Genomic DNA, 15519 nt, shown 5'->3' on the forward strand with positions numbered 1-15519 from the left:
GAAAACTGAGTGCCCAAGAATTTTTTTGAGCTGTGGTGTTGGAGAAGACTCTTGAGAGTCCCTTGGACTGCAAGGAGATCCAATCAGTCCATCCTAATGAAAATCAGTCCTGCATATTCATTGGAAGGACTGATGCTGAAGTTGAAACTCCAATATTTTGGCCAGCTGATTCAAAGAACTGACTTGTTGGAAAAGACTCTAATGCTGGGGCAGATTGAAGGTGGGAGGAGAAGGAGATGACAGAGGACGAGATGGTTGGATGGTATCACCGACTCAAGGGACATGAGTCTGAGAAAACTCCAGGAGTTGGTGATAGACAGGGAAGCCTGGCATGCTGCAGTCCATGTGGTCACAAAGAGTTGGACACGACTGAGTGACGAACTGAACAGATGAAATCCAATTAAGATTTTGAGCTTTTTTTTTTTTTTTCCTCAGTCACATTGTTTCTTGTTTTTATAAACCTCTCCCTCTACACTGGGCTTTTACAGTTCTTTGGAGTTTTCCTTTATCATTATTTTTCTTTTCTCTCTCTTTTTAATTTTAATGTTTAAACCTATTTTTATTTTTTCTGCTTTTATTCCTTTGTTTGCTTTTCCTACTGTACTCTTCACCTTGCAGTTAGTCTTTAACATATATAAATCTTCTTTATCTACCTCTATTTAACTTAGCATAGCTATTCTTTCTTTCTTTCTCTCCTTTCCTCTCAATATATTTGTTAGTTTTAGTTTCGTTGCTTTATTCCCCAATTGGCACCTTGCTTTAGTTGTTTTCCAGTTTGTGCTTAGTTTTGTTTGATAGTTATAAATTTTGGTTTCCTTTATTTGCTGGGTCAATCTATTGTACTTTATTTTTGTTGGACTGTTTTGATTTTGCTTACGGGTGTTTACATATGTGTGCATATTCAGTCACACATTTTATTCTTGCTATAAACCTCTGCATATATTTTGGGATTTTGCAGTTTGGTAGTTTTCCTTTTTTTCTCCCTTTTTTCTTTCTTCTTCCATTTTTCCCCTCATTTTTATAATTTTAATTTTTAAAAAAACCTCTTATATTTTTGTCTACATTTATTCCTTTGTTTGCCTTTCCTACTGTTCTTTTCCCCTTGCAGTTAATCTTTAAAGTATATAAATCTTCTTCATCTACCTCTGTTTAACTTTGCATATCTATTCGTTGTTTCTTTTCTTTCTTTCCTTTCCTCTCAACATATTTGTTAGTTTTGTTTTCACTGCTTTATTCCCCACTTGGTACCTTGCTTTAGTTTTGTTTTCCAGTTTGTGCTAGTTAGTTTTGCTCTTAACTGGTAAATATGATCTTTCATTTCCTTTGTTTGTCGGATCAATCTACTGTACTTTATTTTTGTCAGACTGTTTTGACTTTGCTCATGGATGTATATGTATATGTGTATGTTCCATTATTTTAATTATTATTTGCCTGATTTTGTAACTGCCATTTGTCTGGGGTTTATCTTTACTTTCTTGTTTTTGAATATTTGTTTTAGTCTCACTTAATGCCATAACAAACCACTTGTAGAATCTTTGTTCCTGACCAGAGATTAAGCCCTGAGCCTTTGGATTGGGAGCACAGACTTCAAGACCCTAGACTACCAGAGAACTAACTCTGGGGAGTATCAAATAGTGAGAACTCATACAAAATAAGCCACTTGACTACAAGACTCAACATCAGTACATAAGATGAACACTAACAGACATAAAGGGAGAAACTGACAACACAATAATAGTAGGAGACCGTAACACCCCACTCACATCAATGGACAGATCATTAAAACAGAAAATGAATAAGGATACTCAAGTCTTAAATGATGCTTTAGATGAGATGGATTTCATTGATATCTTCAGGACATTCCATCCAAATGCAGAAGGATACACCTTATTCTCAAGTGCACATGAAACATTCTCCAGGTGACACCACATCTTGGGTCACAAACCAAACCTCAGTAAATTTAAGAAAATGAAATCATGTCAAACATCTTCTCCCACCACAACGCTATGAGACTAGATATCAGTTAAAAGAAAAAAAAAAAAACTGTAAGAAACACAAACACATGGTGATTAACACATTTCTAAATAGCCAACAGGTTACTGAAGAAATCAAAAGGGAAATTTGAAAAAAAATTATAGAAACAAATGACAATGAAACCCAAGAACTCAAAACCTATGAAATGCAGCAAAAGCAGATCTAAGAGGGAAGTTTATAGCAATACAATCCTACCTCAAGAAACAAGAAATAGACAACCTAACTTTACACATAAAATGATTGAAATAAGAAGAACAAAACAACAACAACAACAAAAATTAGTAGAATGAAAGAAATCATAAAGATCCAAGCAAAAATGAATGAAAAAGAAATGGAAGAAATAGTAAACAGTAATAAACCTAAAAGCTGTCTCTTTGAGAAGATAAACAAATTGACAAACCTTTAGCCAGACTCATTAATTTTAAAAAAAGAGAAGAATCAAATCAACAAATTAGAAATGAAAAAGGAGGGGCTATAACAGACAGTGCAGAAATACAAAGGATTATAAGAGACTATTATGAACAACTATATGGCAATAAAATAGATAACCTTGAAAAAAATGACCAGATTCTTAGAAAAGTTCAATCATCAAAGACTGAACCAGAATGAAATAGAAATTATGAGCAACCCAGTTACAAGCACTGAAATTGAAGCTGTGATCAAAAATCTCCCCCCAAAATAAAAGCCCAGCATCAGATGGTTTCACAGGATAATTCTATTAAACATTTAAAGAAAAGCTAATGCCTAACCTTCTAAAACCCTTTCAAAAAATTGCAGAGGAAAGAACACTTCCAAATTCATTCTACGAGGCCACCATCACCGTACTGACAAAGACAACACACACACACACACACACACACACACACACACACACACACACACACACAAAGAAAATTACAGGCCAATATCACTGATGAACATAGATGCAAAAATCCTTAACACAATTTTAGCAAACAATTCAGCAACACATCAAAAAGCTCGTACACCATGATCAAGTTGGATTTATTTCAGAGATGCAAGGATTCTTTGATATATACAAATCAACCAGTGTGTTTCACCATATTAATAAATTGAAAGATAAAAACCATATGATAATCTCAATAGATGCAGAAAAGGCCTTTGACAAAATCAGCACCCATTTATGATTAAAACTCTTTAAAAAATGGGTATAGAAAGAACCTACTTCAACATAGTTAAGGTCATATATGATAAGCCTACAGCATGCATTATTCTCAATGGAGAAAAACTGAAAGACCCTAAGATCAGCAATAAGACAAGGGTGTCCAATTTTGCCATTATTATTCCACATAGTTTTGGAAGTCTTAGCTACAGCAATCAGAGAACAAAAAGTAATGAAAGGAATCTAGATCAGAAAAGAAGAAATAAAGCTCTCACTGTTTTCAGATGACATGATACTGTGCATAGAAAACCTTAAAAATCATATCAGAAAATTACTAGAACTAATCAATGAATTTAGCAAAGTTGCAGGATACAAAATCAATACGCAGAAATCACTAGAATGTCTATATACTAACAATGAAAAATCAGAAAGAGAAATTAAGGAATCAATGCCATTCACCATTGCAACAAAATGAATTAAATATCTAGGAATAAACTTACCTAAGGAGACAAAAGAACTGTACACAGAAAATTATAAGACACTAATGAAAGAAATCAAAGATGATATAAACAGATGGAGAGATAATCCATGTACCTGGGAAGGAAGAGTCAATATTGTGAAAATGACTATACTATCAAATGCAATCTACAGATTCAGTGAGGTCCATATCAAATTACCAATGGCATTTTTCACAGAACTAGAACAAAAATGTTCACAACTCATTGGAAACACAAGAGACCCCAAATCAACAAAGCAATCTTAAGAAAGAAGAATGGAGCTGGAGGAATCAACCTTCCTGACTTCAGATTATACTACAAAGTCACAGTCATCAAGATAATATGGTACTGGCACAAAAACAGAAATATAAACCAATGAAACAAGATAGAAAACCCAGAAATAAACCCATGCACCTGTGGGTACCTTATTTTTCACAAAAGGAGCAAGAATATACAATGGGGAAAAGACAGACTCTTCAATAAATGGTGCTGGGAAAACTGGACAGCTCCATGTAAAAGAATGAAATTAGAACACTTCCTAACACCATACACACAGATAAATTCAAAATGGATTAAAGACCTAAATCTAAGCCCAGAAACTATAAAACTCTCAGAGGAAAACATATGCAGAACACTCTATGACGTAAACAAAGCAAGATCCTCTATGACCCACCTCATAGAGTAACAGGAATAAAAGCAAAAGTGAACAAGCAGGACCTGATTAAACTTAAAAGCTTTTGCACAACAAAGGAAACTATAAGCAAGGTGATAAGACAGCCCTTAGAATGGGAGAAAATAATAGCAAATGAAACAACTGACAAAGGCTTAATTTCTAAAATATACAAGCAGCTCATGCAACTCAATACCATAGAATAATCAACCCAATCAGAAAGTGGCGAAAACACCTAAACAGACATTTCTTCAAAGAAGGCATACAGATGGATAACAAACTCATGAAAAGAAGCTCAATGTCACTCATTATTAGATAGATGTAAATTAAAAGTACAATGAGATATCACCTCACAAAGGTCAGAATGGACATCATCAGTTCAGTTCAGTTCAGTCGCTCAGTCGTGTCCGACTCTTTGTGACCCCATGAATCGCAGCACACCAGGCCTCCCTGTCCATCACAAACTCCCAGAGTTCACTCAGACTGACATCCATCCAGTCAGTGATGCCATCCAGCCATCTCATCCTCTGTTGTCCCCTTCTCCTCCTGTCCCCAATCCCTCCCAGCATCAGAGTCTTTTCCAATGAGTCAACTATTCGCATGAGGTGGCCAAAGTACTGGAGCTTCAGCTTTAGCATCATTCCTTCCAAAAGAAATCCCAGGGCTGATCTCCTTTAGAATGGACTGGTTGGATCTCCTTGCAGTCCAAGGGACTCTCAAGAGTCTTCTCCAACACCACAGTTCAAAAGCATCAATTCTTCAGTGCTCAGCCTTCTTCACAGTCCAACTTTCACATCCATACATGACTACTGGAAAAACCATAGCCTTGACTAGATGGACCTTAGTCAGCAAAGTAATGTCTCTGCTTTTGAATATGCTATCTAGGTTGCTCATAACTTTTCTTCCAAGGAGTAAGCGTCTTTTAATTTCATACCTGCAGTCACAATCTACACTGATTTTGGAGCCCCCAAAAATAAAGTCTGACACTGTTTCCACTCTTTCCCATCTATTTCCCATGAAGTGATTGGACCAGATACCATGATCTTCATTTTCTGAATGTTGAGCTTTAAGCCAACTTTTTCATTCTCCTCTTCCACCATCATCAAGAGGCTTTTTAGTTCCTCTTCACTTTCTGCCATAAGCGTGGTGTCATCTGCATATCTGAGGTTATTGATATTTCTCCCGGCAATCTTCATTCCAGCTTGTGTTTCTTCCAGCCCTGTGTTTCTCATGATGTACTCTGCATATAAGTTAAATAAGCAGGGTGACAACATACAGCCTTGACGTACTCCTTTTCCTATTTGGAACCAGCCTGTTGTTCCATGTCCAGTTCTAACTGTTGCTTCCTGATCTTCATACAGATTTCTCAAGAGGCAGGTCAGGTGGTCTGGTATTCCCATCTCTTTCAGAATCTTCCACAGTTTATTGTGATCCACACAATCAAAGGTTTTGGCATAGTCAATAAAGCAAAAATAGATGTTTTTTTCTGGAACTCCCTTGCTTTTTCCATGATCGAGCAGATGTTGGCAATTAGATCTGTGGTTCCTCTGCCTTCTCTAAAACCAGCTTGAACATCAGGGAGTTCACAGTTCACGTATTGCTGAAGCCTGGCTTGGAGAATTTTGAGCATTACTTTACTAGCGTGTGAGATGAGTGCAATTGTGTGGTAGTTTGAGCATTCTTTGGCATTGCCTTTCTTTGGGATTGGAATGAAAACTGACCTTTTCCAGTCTTGTGGCCACTGCTGAGTTTTCCAAATTTGCTGCCATATTGAGTGCAGCACTTTCACAGCATCATCTTTCAGGATTTGAAATAGCTCTACTGGAATTCCATCACCTCCACTAGCTTTGTTCGTAGTGGTGCTTTCTAAGGCCCACTTGACTTCACATTCCAGGATGTCTGGCTCTAGATGAGTGATCATACCATCGTGATTATCTGGGTGGTGAAGATCATTTTGTACAGTTCTTCTGTGTATGCTTGCCACCTCGTCTTAATATCTTCTGCTTCTGTGAGATCCATACCATTTCTGTCCTTTATCGAGCCCATCTTTGCATGAAATGTTCCCTTGGTATCTCTAATTTTCTTGAAGAGACATCATCAAAAAGACTACAAATAATAAATGCTGGAGAGGGTGTGGAGAAAAGGGAATGCTCTTTCACTGTTGGTGGGAATGCAAATTGATACAGCTACTATGGAAGATGGTATGGATATTCCTTAAAAAACTGGAAATAAAACCACCATATGATCCAGCAATCCCACTCCTAGGCATATACCCTGAGGAAACCAAAATTTAAAAAGACACATGTATCCCATTGTTCACCAAAGCACTGTTTACAATAGCTAGAACATGGAAGGAACTTAGATGTCCTTCTACAGATGATTGGATAAAGAAGCTGTAGTATGTATACACAAGGAATGTTACTCCACCATAAAACTGCATGCATTTGAGTCAGTTCTAATGAGGTGGATGAACCTAGAATGTATTATACAGAGCGAAGTAAGTCAGAAAGAGAAAGATATATATTGTGTTCTAATATGTATATATGGAATCCAGAAAAATAATACTGAATAATTTATTTACATGGCAACAATGGAGAAATAGACATAGAGAATAGACTTATGGACATGGGGAGAGGGAAGAAGATGTGCAATGTATGGAGAGAGTAACATGGAAACTTACATTACCATATGTAAAATAGACAGCCAATGGAATTTGCTGTATGTCTCAGGAAATTCATACAGGCTCTATATCAACCTAGACTGGTGGCATGGGGAGAGAGATGGGAGGGAGATTAAAAATGGAGGGGGTATATGTATACCTATGGCTGATTCATGTTGAGGTTTGACAGAAAACAGCAAAAGTCTATAAAGCAATTATCCTTCAACAAAAAATAAATAAATTTTTAAAAATCTCAGTGTTTTTGTATATACAGGCAAGCTTATTCTAAATGTATAGAAAAATCCAAAGAATTGACTAAAGGCTAAAATAATTTTGAAATAGAATAAAGCAGAATTAACCAGACATTAAAACATTAAATTCTATAGTAATCAATGCTCTTTGGCATTATCAAAAGGATTGATATGTAGATTGGTGGAAGAGAGAAGAGAAGCAAGATCATGTAATGCTATTTAGCAATAAAAAGGAACAAAAATTGATACATGCAGCAGCTTATTTAGATCTCAAAATTAAAATGCTCAGGTTGTTCACTCGAGTCCAATCTGCAAAGTTCACTCTATAGCAATGAAAATAGATTCATGATTGACAAGGGTTTGGTATGGTGGGTTGGAAGGTGATGGGTGTGATTATACATAAGGAACACAAAATATTTTTGTGGTGATGAACTTTTTCTGTATCTTCTAATATAAAAATATCATGTATACATAATAAAATTGCATAGAATCATATGCAACACATTTTACCATGACAGTTTCCTAGTTTTGATGTAGTATGTTTATGTAAGATGTAGTTAGGAAGGGAAATTTTAAGGGTGCATGTACCTGGGACCTCTCTGTACTATTGCTACAATTTTCTACTAATCCATAGTTTTCTCAAAATAAAAAACTAAGATAAATTTTCTTCTCAAAAAATATTTTTTTTCAATGCTTTAAAGAAAAGTTTGAAATTTTCTAATATTTAAAGAAAAATTTTCCTCACTGAAGGGTAAATCTCAATCATATAAGTATTTTTCTATTTAACAAACCTATTGTGATTTATTACCCTCCAGTCAGAGTTTGATATTAAGAGTTAAGAATCAAAGTTCTACATTTGTGTTTGAATTAAGAAAAAATCATTAATATTATTCTTACTCAGTTTTACATATTTAAAGACTTCGGGTTGAGGGTGGTGGTTACATCTTAAACATCAAGACCAGTTTCACAAAACAAGGCACCTGGACCAAAAAAAAAAAAAAAAAATCACTGTTATTTATTTATTTATTTATTTATTTTAGTTTATTTTGATCTGAGTCGATACCCCAATTATTTAAAATGAAGTGAGACTTGTATTATGGCCAAATAATTCTAGAGCATGTTCATCTCACATTCATAGTGTGTCAGTTCAGTTCAGTTCAGTTCAGTCGCTCAGTCATGTCCGACTCTTCGGGACCTCATGAATCACAGCACGCCAGGCCTCCCTGTCATAATGTGTAGTGTTCTATAATTACCAGTTGGTCAAGGTGGTTGGTAGTGTTGTCCAGATAACCTGTGTCTCTATCTTTGTTTTATTTCTTTATTTTCTTTTGCCTAATTTTTTTTTTGGACTTTGAGAAAGGAATTTTACATCTTTTTTTAAATATAAATTTATTTATTTTAATTGGAGGTTAAGTATTTTACAATATTGTATTGGTTTTGCCATACATCAACATGAATCCGCCACAGATATACATATGTTCCCCATCCTGAATCCCCTCCCTACTCCCTCCCTGTACCATCCCTCTGATTTTTGAATTGTCTTTTACTGCCTTTAATTCTTCAAATTCTTGAAGTTCTTGTTTCATTTAGTTGGAAAGTCTGCTATTTTCAAAAATAATATTACAATTATCTATCTTTGGAATTTCTATTCCTAAAGAATTATCCCTCTTTATTTTTGGTGATAATCCTTCTCTTGAAGTCTATATTATGCCATATTAATATAGCCATTCCTGCTTTTGCATTACTTCCATGTATGTGGAAAGTCTTTTGCCATCTATTTATGTTTAACCAATCAGGTTTATATGTAAAGTCCATATTTTGAGCATAAGTTATAAAAGAGTCTTATTTCTTTACATCCCAAGAATCTGCCTTTTAATTGAAATATTTACTCTATTAACATTTAATGCATTTATTAATATGTTTGGGTTTATGTTTACCACTCCTAAAAATTATTTTCTTAAGGGGCTTCCCAGGTAGTGCTAGGGGTAAAGAACTTGTCTGCTAATGCAGGAGATGTAAGAGACACAAGTTCAATGCCTGGGCTGGGGAGATCCCCTGGAGAAGGGCATGATAACCCACTCCAGTATTCTTGCCTGGAGAATCCCATGGATAAAAAAGCCTGGCAGACTACAGTCCATAGGGTTACAAGAGTCAGACACGACTGAAGAAACTTAGCATGCACACATATTATATGTGTTTTGCATTTTATTTTCTTAGTCTTGTTTTCTTTTTATTATTTCTAAGTGATGATTTCAAAAGATTGTCTCTGTTTTAATTCAGTATTTATAATAAAGTTGAATAACTCAAAAGTATACACAGGCCACTAATTTCAAATAGAATTAAGTTTACTCATCCATTCTTCTGGCACCTGTTTCATATGTTTTCAGATTCCTGGGATTATATGGGGATGATTTATAAGGTACTACATTTCACTGAATTATAAACATTATTTAGTTCTTCATCAAATTTCCCCAAATACCTCTTTCTAATGTCACATGTCTGTTTTTTATATTCTTAAATACTTGATTTACCTGCAAAAGCTATATAAGTGAAGATTTTGGTCTCTGGTCCCCCACTAATTAGATTCAAGTTCTGGCTCTATAGTTAACTAACTTTAAGCATGTTCCTAATATTGCTTGACATTTTGTTTGTCTCAGTTTCCTTTTCCAATTTACATACCAGATTACAGTTGCAGAAAACACAATCCCTCAAGATTTAAGAAAGCAATCTATTTTAGGGATTAAGTGACATATGGAAATGTTCAAGAACTAGAGATCTTAGTTTGGCCAATCAGGAAAGCCTCCTGAGAAACACTGTAAAGCTGGTTTGGGGAGGGAGCTGACAGTTCTGCTGAGCTAAGAACCATGCTACCTCTTTCACAACCAAGAGAACTGAAGCATTCATTATGGATACTTGGCAACACTGAATGTAGGGACTCTTTGGACACTAGAGCGATTTTCTCAGAAAAAAAAAAAAAAAAAAACTTACTTAAAAGTTTCAAGAGACCTATGCAGCTGCCAGTTTTAAAGTGTTCACTTTTAACTTCCATGACTTCCACGACTACATGTGCTTGGTATAAGATGGGGTTACATAAAAAGTCTAATGTAGGAAGATCTGTACAATATATGTTTTACATTTCCAGCCTTGAGGTTATAGGGATTCAAGATTAATAGGGGATAAACAGATGTTGAAGATTCAATCTGCTGCATCTCTTTCTGATATTAAGGGGCCATCATGCTAGTAGCTACCTCTTAGGTTTGGTTGGTAAATGACATTAAATGCATGAAACATATATAGTATATTACCTGGCACATAGTTGTTGATGTTCCTTCTGGATCAAAAGACGGTATTTTTCTTCTAGAGTCCAGAGAATTTTTATTTCTGCTAGGGCTAAACAAAATTTTGATAGGAAAAAAATGGTAAACTTATTGTAAGAATCAATATAGTGAAAATGAGCATACTTACCAAAGCAATCTACAGATTCAATGCAATCCCTATCGAGCTACCAATGGTATTTTTCACAGAACTAGAACAAATAATCTCAAGATTTCTATGGAAATATAAAAACCTCGAATAGCCAAAGCAATCTTGAGAAAGAAGAATGGAACTGGAGGAATCAACTTGCCTGACTTCAGGCTCTACTACAAAGCCACAGTCATCAAAACAATATGGTACTGGCACAAAGACAGAAATGTAGGTCAAGGGAACAAAATAGAAAGCCCAGAGATAAATCCACACACCTATGGACACCTTATCTTCAACAAAGGAGGCAAGAATATACAATGGAGTAAAGACAATCTCTTTAACAAGTGGTGCTGGGAAAACTGGTCAACCACTTGTAAAAGAATGAAACTAGATCACTTTCTAACACCGCACACAAAAATAAACTCAAAATGGATTAAAGATCTAAATGTAAGATCAGAAACTATAAAACTCCTAGAGGAGAACATAGGCAAAACACTCTCCGACATAAATCACAGGAGGTTCCTCTATGATCCACCTCCCAGAATTCTGGAAATAAAAGCAAAAATAAACAAATGGGATCTAATTAAAATTAAAAGCTTCTGCACAACAAAGGAAAATATAAGCAAGGTGGAAAGACAGTCTTCTGAATGGGAGAAAATAATAGCAAATGAAGCAACTGACAAACAACTAATCTCAAAAATATACAAGCAACTTCTGTAGCTCAATTCCAGAAAAATAAACGACCCAATCAAAAAATGGGCCAAAGAACTAAATAGACATTTCTCCAAAGAAGACATATGGATGGCTAACAAACACATGGAAAGATGCTCAACATCACTCATTATCAGAGAAATGCAAATCAAGACCACAATGAGGTGCCACTTCACACCAGTCAGAATAGCTGCCATCCAAAAGTCTACAAGCAATAAATGCTGGAGAAGGTGTGGAGAAAAGGGAACCCTCTTGCACTGTTGGTGGGAATGCAAACTAGTACAGCCACTATGGAGAACAGTGTGGAGATTCCTTAAAAATTGCAAATAGAACTGCCTTATGACCCAGCAATCCCACTGTTGGGCATACACACCGAGGAAACCAGAATAGAAAGAGACACATGTACCCCAATGTTCATCGCAGCACTGTTTATAATAGCCAGGACATGGAAACAACCTCCATCAGCAGATGAATGGATAAGAAAGCTGTGGTACATATACACAATGAAGTATTACTCAGCCATTAAAAAGAATACATTTGAATCAGTTCTGATGAGATGGATGAAACTGGAGCCGATTATACAGAGTGAAGTAAGCCAGAAAGAAAAACACCAATACAGTATACTAACACATATATATGGAATTTAGAAAGATGGTAATGATGACTCTGTATGTGAGACAGCAAAAGAGACACAGATGTGTAGAGCAGACTTTTGGACTCTGAGGGAGAGGGAGAGGGTGGGATGATTTGGGAGAACGGCATTGAAACATGTATACTATCATGTAAGAAATGAATAGCCAGTCTATGTTCGATGCAGGATACAGGATGCTTGGGGCTGGTGCATGGGGATGACCCAGAGAGATGATATGGAGTGGGAGGTGTGAGGGGGGGTTCAGGATTGGAAACGCATGTACACCCGTGGTGGATTCATGTCAATGTATGGCAAAACCAATACAGTATTGTAAAGTAAAATAAAGTGAAAATAAAAATTTTAAAAAAAATAGAAAAAACTTTAAATGTAAATATACATTATCACCTAAAATAAATACATATTAAAAAACTCAAGTAGATTAGTTATGGGCTTAATTTGGGGGATACAAGCATAATTTACCAACTGTGTTTTTAGTCTGAGAACAATTTTATAGAGATTATCATCTTAATACAGAGATACAAAGAATGAAATATTGTAATTAACTATTTTTGGTACACTACTTTGACAGTGTAATAGTTGAGATATAATATATAAAGCAATAATTATTTAGTGTGATTTTTGTAATATCAATGTGTCTTAAGATACCCTGAAATGTATATTTATGTTTATAAGATGTAGAGTGTTCCTATAAGAAATAATCAGAACTACTTAACTGTTTAGGGGCTGGTAGCCTGGTAGCTCAGCTGGTAAAGAATCCACCTGCAATACAGGAGAATCCAGTTTGTGTCCTGGGTTGAGAAGATCTACTAAAGAAGGGATGGGGTACCATTCCAGTATTCTGGCCTGAAGAATTCCATGGACTTTATAGTCCATGGGCTGCAAAGAGTGGATACAACTGAGTGATGTTCACTAACACTTAACTGTTTATCCATCTGTGTATTAATATATATGTTGACTTTGAATGGGGGGATGCTCAGTTTTATATGCTATAATGTGCAGTTTATATTTGATTTTAAATAGAGCTGTTGTGTAGTTGCTAAGTTGTGTCCAACTCTTTTGAGACCCCCATGGACTGCAGCCCACCACACTCCACTATCCATGGAATTTCCCAGGCAAGAATACTGAAGTGGATTGCAATTTCCTCCTCCAGAGGATCTTCCCAACTTGCATCTCCTGCACCAGTAGGCAGGTTCCTTACCACTGAGCCACTAGGGAAGCCCCATTCCTTCAATAACTATCTCTAAACCTGTATTTTAAAAACTCAGAAAAATTATGTACACATCCTACAGCTAAAAATATTGACTTTTAGCAAGATTTAAGAATTTGCTAGTGAACACTTATGTTTTCTCTTATTAATTAAAAAATATTCATCTATCAACTGGTATACATAAGTATGCTACACCAATAAATAGTAAGTGCTAAGATGGTGACTGCAGCCATGAAATTAAAAGACGCTTACTTCTTGGAAGGAAAGTTATGACCAACCTAGATAGCATATTCAAAAGCAGAGACATTACTTTGCCAACAAAGGTCTGTCTAGTCAAGGCTATGGTTTTTCCAGTGGTCACGTATGGATGTGAAAGCTGGACTGTGAAGAAAGCTGAGAACCGAAGAATTGATGCTTTTGAACTGTGGTGTTGGAGAAAACTCTTGAGAGGCCCTTGGACTGCAAGGAGATCCAACCAGTCCATTCTAAAGGAGATCAGCCCTGGGATTTCTTTGGAAGGAATGATGCTAAAGCTGAAACTCCAGTACTTTGGCCACCTCATGAGAAGAGTTGACTCATTGGAAAAGACTGATGCTGGGAGGGATTGGGGGCAGGAGGAGAAGGGGACGACAGAGGATGAGATGGCTGGATGGCATCACTGACTTGATAGATGTGAGTTTAAGTGAACTCCGGGAGTTGGTGATGGACGGGGAGGTCTGGCATGCTGCAATTCATGGGGTCATAAAGAGTTGGACACGACTGACTGACTGAACTGAACTGAAGACATCAAATTAGCTTTGAACTTTCAGGTTATAAATGAATGTATATGACATTACACAGTAAATGAAGTTGCTCGGTCGTGTGCAACTCTTTGTGATCCCATGGTCTGTAGCCTACCACACTCCTCCACCTATGGAATTTTCCAGGCAAGAATACTGTAGTGGGTTGCCATTTCCTTTTCCAGGGGATCTTCCCAATCCAGGGATCAAACCCAGGTCTCCTGCATTGCAGACAGACAATTTACTGTCTGAGCCACTAGGGAAGCCCTTGCTACACATTAAGTTACACATTAATTCATCTTTGCAAATTATATTTATATTCCATGATACATGTATTTTTAGTAAAAATATGAATAGAAATTCTATATTCAACTTTATCTGCCTACTATTAAAAATTCAATATAAGTATAAAGAGTAAACCTATTATTAAGTACATTAATCTCATTAAAGTCTTGAAATCTGTGCACCTAAAGTTTGATTTGATTGTAATTGATTTTTATGCTGGCTCTGATGACCTCCGATAAAACATTTTTGTATTCACCAAAGTGGTATATGATGGCAGACTTCTATATTATATAAATACTCTCCAAATCATTAGTTATTAATGCAGTTATTTATTTCATTAAAGTTATTTATTTCATACAATCAATTTAAATTGTTTTTATGTTAAGTGAAAGGAAAGAGAGTTCCTAAGTTTGGGGGCTTAGAATTTAAATTGTATAGTATAAAATGGTTTAAAGAAAGACTAGGCTTCCCTGATGGCTCAGACAGTAAAGAATCTGCCTGCAATGTAGGAGACTCAGGTTTGATTCCTGGGTCAGGAAACCCTGGAGTGGGAATTGACAACCCACTCCAGTATTCTTGCCTGGAGATATTCATGGACAGATGAGCCTGGCGGTCTACAGTCCATGGGGTCACAAAGAGTCAGACTAATATTCAGCTATCACATATCACAAAGAAAGAGCTAGTATTTTAAGGATTTCACTCCTACCCATATATCCATGATATCTTATTTAATAAACTGGTCATGTGATGAAAATATCCACTAATTAAAGTACATCCACATAATTAACAGTACATGGATGAATTTTAACAGCTTTCAAAAAAAGAGAATTTTGAATAGAAAATATAAATTTGGGGCCAGATACACAAAGGGACCCTCATACTGCAGATTACATACAAATTGGCATTTTGAGGCTCACAAGAAAGCAGAGAAATCACGAGAAGTTATCTCAACCAATGCCAAGCAGTGAGCACATATGAAAGGAACGGTTGCTCCAAGTGTGTTGCTGGAAGCAAAAAAGTGGACCCATGAATCAAATATCACAGTGGACTCTATAACACAGGGAAGCAGGGTAAATCTCCTGTGGGGAAAAAAAATCTCATCAATTTAGGCCTCGACATTCCCTTGAATTTGTGATCAATTATATATGAGCTCAAAATCAAGAATCAAATAATATACAATCAAGCAAAA

This window comes from Ovis aries, chromosome 6 (genome assembly GCF_016772045.2).
Source record: "Ovis aries strain OAR_USU_Benz2616 breed Rambouillet chromosome 6, ARS-UI_Ramb_v3.0, whole genome shotgun sequence".
Taxonomy (NCBI): Eukaryota; Metazoa; Chordata; class Mammalia; order Artiodactyla; family Bovidae; genus Ovis; species Ovis aries.